We start from the raw sequence: 9,044 nt of genomic DNA, 5'->3' as shown, positions 1-9,044 counted from the left end.
TCCTTTAGCTTTTTATTATCTGTGAAGCTATTTATCTGACCTTCAATTCTGAATGATAGCTTTGCTGGGTAGAGTAATCTTGGTTGTAGGTTATTGCTAGTCATCACTTTGAATATTTCTTGCTACTCCATCTGGCCTGCATAGTTTCTTTTTTTTCTTTTTTTTTTTTTTTATTAAATATATTTTATTGATTTTTTACAGAGAGGAGGAGAGAGGGATAGAGAGCTAGAAACGTCGATGAGAGAGAAACATCGACCAGCTGCCTCTTGCACACCCCCTACCAGGGATGTGCCCGCAACCAATGTACATGCCCTTGATCGGAATCGAACCTGGGACCCCTCAGTCTGCAGACCGATGCTCTACCACTGAGCCAAACCGGTTTTGGCTGGCCTGCATAGTTTCTGTTGAGAAATCAGCTGACAGTTATATGGGTACTCCTTTGTAGGTAACTAATTGTTTTTCTCTTGTTGCTTTCAAGGTTCTCTTTTTCTCTTTTGCCCTTGGCATTTTAATTATGATGTGCCTTGGTGTGGTCCTCTTTGGATTCCTTTTGTTTGGGGTTCTGTGCGCTCCCTGGACTTATAAGTCTATTTCGTTCACCAGATGGGGGAAGTTTTCTGTTATTATTTCTTCAAATATTTTGCTCTCTCTCTTTTTGGACCCCCATAATTCGAATGTTGGTACACTTGAAGTTGTCCCAGAAGCTCCTTACACTATCTTCATATTTTTGGATTCTTTTTTCTTTTTCCAGTTGAGTTTTTTGTTTGTTTGTTTGTTTTTGTTTTTGCTTCTTTGTATTTCAAATCTTTGACTTGATTCTTGTGATCCTCTAGTCTGCTGTTGGATCTCGGTATATTATTTTTAATTTCAGTCAGTGTATGCTTAATTTCTAGTTGGTCCTTTTTCATATCCTAGAGGGTCTCACTAAATTTATCGGCCTTTTCTAGAAAATTCTTGAAAAACCTTATAACGGTGGTTTTGAATTCTATATCCAGTCATTTGCTTTCCTCCATTTCTTTCATTTGTGACCTGTTTCTTTGTCTCCACATTTTGTCTGCTTCCCCATGTTGACAGAGTGGCTTTGTGTGCCAGGTGTCCTATAGGGCCCAGTGGCTCAGCCTCCCCAGTTACCTGAGGTGGACACTCTTGGTGCACCGCTTTGTGGGCTTGTGGGATCCCTTAACACGACCCGCATAGCTCAGGGCCCACTCAGGGTCCGGTTTCTGGAGAAGGCCGCACACTAAATGAAGAGAGAGACTGGAAAAGAGTTAATTTGGGAAAATGGGGGCCAGGCAGGAAGTCCACCTCTAGTGGGAAGACTAACCCCTGCTCTGGCCTTTTACCATTCCTTTTATTGAGATTCAGAAACAAAGACATCTCTTAGGCGGGAAGTTCCAACAACAGAAAATCAACAAGAATTTACATATGATTAACAAATTAAAAGTTGCCTCAACCACCACTATCGATGCTCTGACCATTCAGAGCCATCAAGGTTGGCCAGCTCTTTTTACATTTTATTACCAGTGACAATGTTAGGTTTCGGTTCCTGGCATGGGCTGTGTGCACAGTCTTGTAGTTAAGCCTTGATTGTTGTTGCTATCACTGGGAGGAATTGACCTCCAGGCCAATTGGCTCTGAGAATCAGCTGTGTCTATACTGGGAGAACTTCTGTGTCTTATGAGACAAGACTTGCTTCAGTGGGGCTTTGGTGCTCACTGAGTCTGCCCCCTGAGTGTGTCCCTTATGGATCTGAGGAGTTGTAATCTGGATGGTCCCATTCTGACCTCTGGGTACACTGGCTCTTGGATCCCCAAGGAGGTGCTAATTTAGCCTCTGCCTGAGGCCACCCAGCAGGAGCTACAGAGAGATCTGCAGATTCATCTTCTTTGTTTGGGTTTTGGAGGTGCCCAGATGAGGCCCAGTTGTGAATTAATGGAATCTGCTGTGGGCCTTGGGCCTTCTTTTGGATGTTCTGGGTCTCACTGACTCAGCTGCAGTTTGTTAGGTAAGTTTAGAATTCAAAGGACTAGGCCATTCATATGTAAAGCCTATGCACTCAGCTTGGATGGGGCTGTGTCTCAGGGTGGAGCAAGCAGCAATTGCTTCATTGGGCAGGATCTCAGAGCAGAGTAAACTGCAATGGCTTCCCATCAGCCCTGCCCTAAGAGGCCCCTGGGTCTCAGTGTCCTGCAATAATCGCTGCAAGCACCTCTGAGGGAAAGCCGCCCTCGAGTTCTGCCCACTGCCAGACAGTCCGGTTTCTCCCCATATGAGTCTGGGTCCCCAGAGTCTCGCCCAGAACTGGAGTTCAGAGCTGTTGGTAGTTTTTGTCTCCCTTCCGATTGAGAAAGCGAGCCACGAACTCAGTTGCCAGCCCTCTCTGCGCATGCCTGTCTCAGTAACTCTGCCTCCCACAGCTCCTGTGAGTCTCAGTGTGCTTTTTTCTTTCCTTCTATTTGTAGAATTTCTACTCAATCATCCTTCCTGTGGTTCTGGATGATGTATATTTTGTCTTTTAGCACAACTTTTGAAATTGTTGTGCAAGGCAGCAGTTCATGTGTTTACCTATGCTTCCATCTTGGTTTCTCCCCCTATCCTGCCACTTTTTAGCACTTCTTGAACCACTGTCCCGACTTTCTTTCAGGAAATACCACTCTCAAACTCTCAGGACACATAGTTTGAATGGAGCTGATGCCTTGGTTTTAAAAGTTGGCATGTGAACTCAAGACTGATCAATCAGAGCATTGCAACCTCACAGGCAGGTAAACAAAGGAACATATGCATCCAGGTTATTTGAAAAGATGGGCAATGAGATTATAGGCCTTAGGTGGAACTCTTCAAGCTAGGGCCTCTTATAGTACAGAGTACAAACCTAATAGGATGAAGATCACGCCAGCAGTCCCAGGCACCAGAGTGAATTCATCTGCCAGGAGATCCAGAGAGCCTGGCTCAGTCCTGATGATGCCATTTGTCCTCCTGGGTGAAGTCATTTCAGAAGCTTTATATTGCATGAGCCAATGAATTCCCTTTTTGTTTTTTGTCTATTTGTTAAGCCTGTTAGATTTAGTTTTAGTTACTTGCAAATGGAAGAGTCCTACTAGTCATAGACAACTGTTTTTTAATATATTTTTATTGATTTCAGAGAGAGGAAGAAAGAGGCAAAAGAGATAGAAACATCAATGATGAGAGAGAATCATTGATCCACTAGCCTCATGCATGCCCCTTACTGGGGATCCAGCCCACAACCTTGGCATGTGCCCTGATCTGAAATTGAATCCTGAACTCCTGATTCATAGGCGAACACTCAACCACTGAATCACAGCAGCTGGGCTCATATACAACTATTTTTAAAAATATATTCTTACAAGCAACTCATTCACCCATTTCCTATAAGGGGTAGGTTCCCTCTGTCTATCCCAGTGTTCTCTCTTAGGAGTACCATCCTTCCTCTTCTTGCCATTTCACATCTTCTCACATTATTAAACACTGATAACACATTTTCTTGCATTACCCTTTCCAGCTTTGATCCTCCAACTTACAATTCTAATTGAGTCAGCTTACACATATTATTCATATGCTTCTGTTGTGCTAGAAATTGGTATGTACTTGTATACTCGGATTATAAACTGTGGTAATTATAAATAATACCAATATCAGAGTAGCTCAGGGTTCTACACATACAAGTACAGTTACTAAATATGTGGAAAATATCTGGATTGGTTGTTTGAAATTTTTCATTTAGTGTAAAGTACCTCATTGACATTTGACATACCTCGGGGGACTGTAAGTTGGGCAGAAATAGCACCCAAGAACCTTTGAATACTAAATTTTACTGTGTTGCAGAACTACTAAGACTTCCTTTTGTGGACATTTTCTTATGACTTCACCTTACAGTGCAAATATGCCAGACCTACAGCGCAAACCTATCTCATATTATTCTTTTCCCCCAGGTGTTTATTGCATTGTAACCACTTCAAAATGTATGGCTCAAAACAATCATGATTTATTATTTTCCATAATTCTGTGGATTGTTTGGGCAATGCTGTTCTTGCCTGAGCTCACTACTGGCTGCAATCAGCTAGCTGGTTGGCTGGCCTGAGGTTCAGCTAGGTTGTTGGTTGAGGCATGTCTCTCCCATTCCCTCAGTGATTCCATTAGTGCAACGACAGAGTTTCAAGGTCTCTTAAAGTTTAGCCTTGCAGGCCATGTGCTCATTTCTGTGGCTGCATTTTCTTGAAAGTGAGGACCAATCCATCTTATCAGGGCTGAGCAAAAGTAGGTTTACAATTTTGAGTACATAAAACAGTTCATTCTTGGATTATTTATTTGTTATTATTGTATTATTAACTATTATTATCCTACCTTCTCCCACCCTGTGTAGAACTGGTGGGGGAGGAAGGAATAGCTACCACTCGATGAGAGGAATAGCAAAATCTCATTGCAGAATGTGTGCAGGATGAGGGCTATGGTGACCATCTTTGGAAACAATCTACCTCACTGTTGTTGTTGTTGTTTATTATTGGAGAATGAAACCAGCATGCCTTTTATTTCCATATCCTCTTGATGCATATAGTAGAATTTTTCTGAAGCATTTAATACTTATAAGAGTATTCACAATGAAAAAGAAATGGTTTTCTTTTTTAAAAAATATATATTTTATTGATTTTTTTTACAGAGAGTAAGAGAGAGGGATAGAGAGTTAGAAACATCGATGAGAGAGAATCATCGATTAGCTGCCTCTTGCACACCCCCCACTGAGGATGTGCCTGCAACCAATGCACATGCCCTTGACCGGAATCGAACCCGGGACCCTTCAGTCCGCAGACTGACGCTCTAGCCACTGAGCCAAACCGGTTTTGGCGAAAAAGAAATGGTTTTCATTGAAAGCAAATATTTCTGAAGTGGCAATCAGTAGGACACAGTCATTTATAATACACACATATGCGAGGCTATGTACACAACTAAGCTGATAATCGTTTAGGTTTTGCTCTTATTGAAAAAGGCAAAACATAAATATTCTAATTGCTATCCATTCTGTCTTTTACTCTCCTCTTTAGAGCTTCAGTTTTTGAAAACCTAAGAGCCATACAGGCCTTGGAGTTTATATATGGCATTATATAATTCTAAGAAGTGTAGCAGTGTATCCACGATGCCTGCCTTTTGTATTTGAGATAGTTAACATTGTTTCTACGACATGTGGTCTATCCAACAGTTTTATGTAACTTATATAGTGTTTTAAAATATGAAAAACTCTTAAGAATAAAAATATGTATGAGAACATAAAGAAGTCCATGGATGATAAATACTAAATTCAGGCTGATGAGTATCTCTGGTGGGAGAGAGAGAAGCAATTAAGCAGCCATAGCAGAGGAACAAATAACATATTGCAATATTTTCTTCTTTAAAAAAAATTTTTTTTATTGATTTGAGAGAGAAAGAGAGAGGGAGAGGGAGATAGAAAAATCAATGATGAGAGAGAATCATGGATTGGCTGCCTGCTGCATGCCCCCTCTTGGGGATTGAGCTGCATGTGCCCTGACTGGAAATCAAACCATGATCTCCTGGTTCACAGATCCGCGCTCGACCACTGAGCCACGCCAGCCGGGCACCACATTTTATTTCTTAAATGGTATGGTAGGAATTCAGGTATTGGTTACATTTTCTTTTAGATGAAGTGCTGCAAAATTATATAAAAAAATGATTTTATACTTCATATTTATTACTTGATTGAGATACCATTATAATCTATGTCATAGATTATACCCGCGGGCCACATGCAGCCCCCAGGGGAGTCTGATCCTGCCCGCCAGGTTTTTTGGGCAGTGAGCGCAGCCAAGGTGTTACAGTAGGAATTAGTAGTTCATATAGTCCGGCCCTCCAGCTCTCTGAGGGACCATGATCTGGCCCCCACTTTAAAAAGTTTGAGGACCCCTGATCTATGATATCTGAGATTTTCAGAAATGATTTTTAATTGGTTTCTAAAATGTTGCCTTACTATACAGGTAGTTCTGATCATTCAGCCCCCATGCAGGCCCATTTCATAATACCTTTTTTCTGTTCTTTCCAAATTGATTATGATAATGACAAGCACAGAGTTAGGTAGCATCCAGCAGCTCCTCCACTATTCACATACATCTTCTAATTCGGAGCCAATAGCCCCTGCAGTCCACTTTGTTGCACCTAAAAGGATTTTTATGTGGTACATTTTGCAAAATATGGCAAGGGGGGTGGGCTGGCAGTAGTATGTCTGCAAGTGGGGAGAAAAGTACTTGAAAAAGGACCACAGAAAACTTTCATTCCCTTACCTAATCAAGGCTAAATCTCATTCTGACAAATACTATAGAAAATAGTTTCTAATTTTTCCCCAGGATCCCAAAAATATTAATTTCTGACAAACATTTTCAAGTGAAAAGTCCTTTTCTGAATACTACATAGGAAGCTTTGAGCCAGACAACAACAAAACAAAACAAGGTCTCCTACCGTGTTTCCCTGAAAATAAGACATCCTCCAAAAATAAGACCTAGCACATGGAAAGATAAGACATCCCCTGAAAATAAGACCTAGCGCAACTTTGGGAGAAAAAATTAATATAAGACTGTCTTATTTTCGGGGAAATGGTAGTTAGCTTGACTTAAAATGGAAAGTATTGATAGAAAGTAAAACAATGTAAGGTGACTATCTGCGGTTTACAAAAGAAGAGAAATTATATATGCAAGTCAGTTCGTGCTCTTTTAAGTCGACCATCTCTGTTACTTGACACTGTTTTCAAGAGAATATGGACACCCTTGTGTTCTGTTGGCCTCTGTTCACATTGCCTTCCTTTTCCCCTGACTCAGAGTACTCCATGTGTCATTCTGGTCTTTCGAAGACTAGAAAATATTAAAGAGGGGGTTTTGCACTTTAATTTGGAAATAATATTTATATAAACAAATATATTATCCCAAAATCTAAACTCTCATAATTTTAGTTACCATGTTAAATAAGGAAAGTTTAATGTATACCTAAACTTCTTTACAATAGTTCCTTTCCTTTAACTGCCTTAGAAGCAAACAACGATTTAGATAAAAATAGGTGGTAGAAGACACTTGAAAAGAGAAGTGCCGGGCTCAAGCAGGCCTCCCTTTGGGAAGTCACACGAAGCCTGGCTGTGGTCCTTCTTACGAGTTTCTCAACACTGTGGACAGTGCCTACTTCACACGAAAAAAGGCGGCCTCTGGTTCGTGTTTCTATTCTCTCCCTTCCTGTTTTCTCCATCTCTGTTAAAGAAACACCATTGAGGTAAAGGGCTTAGCACACGGTAGGTACTTAATAACAATTTCCTGAATTGAAATGAAATTGATTTTTACTAGGCTCAGCCTTACAGCTAGGTTCAATAAATAGATAAATGTTGCTGAAAACCTGCTGTCATGATGGCTTTATGATACTCGGGTGTGTGTGTGTGTGTGTGTGTGTGTGTCCGAGAGACAGAAAGAAACAGAGAAACTAGTGAAGCCACCACATCTGAAATCGAGTCAGTGTCTACAGTTCTCCTTTGTTCTCATCTCTGTCCCTGTCCAAAGGTAATCATGGTCTCACCATTCTTTCCATCTCTTGTTTAGCCCCCTACAGCCATTCTGGCACCATCATCTGCCTCTCCTTTTCAGACTTCTCCCACACTTGGTCAGGACTGTTTGCCCAGCCTCTCCCTGCCCTCCCAGCTTTCCATCCTCTCCAGCCTTTCAGGTGCACCGCACTGCCTCCCTCCCCGAAGTATGATTTTCATGGGATCACTCCTCTACAATGGCCCTTAATTGCCTTTTGAATCTAATTAAAACTTCAAGACCCTCTACCAATTAACTCTGTACGCAGGGCCCCTTAGCAGCCTTCTGTGTCTGGTGCCGGCTGAGTTCTCCCGCCCAGCAGACCAGACCCGCTCACCCTCTGCCTTTTCCTGCTTCCCCGCCTCACACTGTGCCTAGAGTGCCCACTCCACCTCGCCCCTCGCCCCTCGTTCTGCCAAAGTAATCCCCCTCTCTCTAACAAAACAAAACAAAACAAAACACAAACAAATACAAAACACTAAATTACCTTTTCCTTCCAACTTGAATTATTCTAAGTAAGAATCCCAAAGGATTAAATATGTGTCTGTCCTTCGGAAATGCATGTGGGCTCATGGACCTGCATAATCAACGCCTTGTTACGGGGAGCAGTACCCACACATGCTGGGCTCCACGCCTTTGGCAGAGTTCCTGGCCTCTGGCTAGTGGTTTGGCTTTTCCTACCAGCAGGTGAAGGTGCTCCTAGTGCTTAGACCTTGGCTCTTGCCTGAACAGTCAAGCTGGGCGGAGGCTGGGCAAGGGGAGCCCCGGGCGCTCCAGGCTGTCAGAGGGAAGCCATGCAGGTGGAGAGCGGTGGAGAGCGGGCCGGACCTTAGGCTGCAAGGCATCCGGAACCGGGGGTCCCAGGTGCCGTGATGCTGTGGCAGCTCCATCCCCGACCGCCTTTGGCCTCCCTAGGAGAGCTTATGGGGGGGGGGGGAGGGAGTGGGGGAAGACAACGTGTTTGTGAAACAAACTGGCCCAGCCCAGCCGCCCCCGCAGTGCCAGCCAGAAGCGGGAGGCCAGCCAGAAGCGGGAGGCCAGCCCGGAGCGCCCAGGCTACCCTCTCCTCCCTCCGCGGCATTTCTGCCTCCCGGGCGCCTCCGGGACTCCCGCAGAGCTGCCCCGCTCGCCTGCGCCCCGTCTGCGGGGGTCCAGGGCTTCGGCACCGCGGGGTGGGGGGACCCCCAGAGCCTCTCTCTCCAGCCGCACCGGGTAGGTGCCCTAAGGGGACCTCTTGGCGTCAGCGAGGGAGGGGCTGGCGGGAACCTCTCCTCCTTCGGAGTGGAAGGACGTAGGAAGGGCGCTCTGAGTGGGATCGGACCCCCTGAGCGGCGGAGGGGACCCAGGAGTGGGACACTAGCTTCTGCCACAGCGCCCCTCCGGGCGACCCCGAGGGTGTCCCCGGGCGCCTGTTGGGTCCAAACTGTATGTCCAAGCCCAGATCCTGGGTGTGGCCTGGGGCCC

The sequence above is a fragment of the Pipistrellus hanaki genome (genome assembly GCF_964339955.1).
Source record: "Pipistrellus hanaki genome assembly, chromosome: 7".
NCBI lineage: Eukaryota > Metazoa > Chordata > Mammalia > Chiroptera > Vespertilionidae > Pipistrellus > Pipistrellus hanaki.
This window is presented reverse-complemented; position numbering follows the sequence as displayed.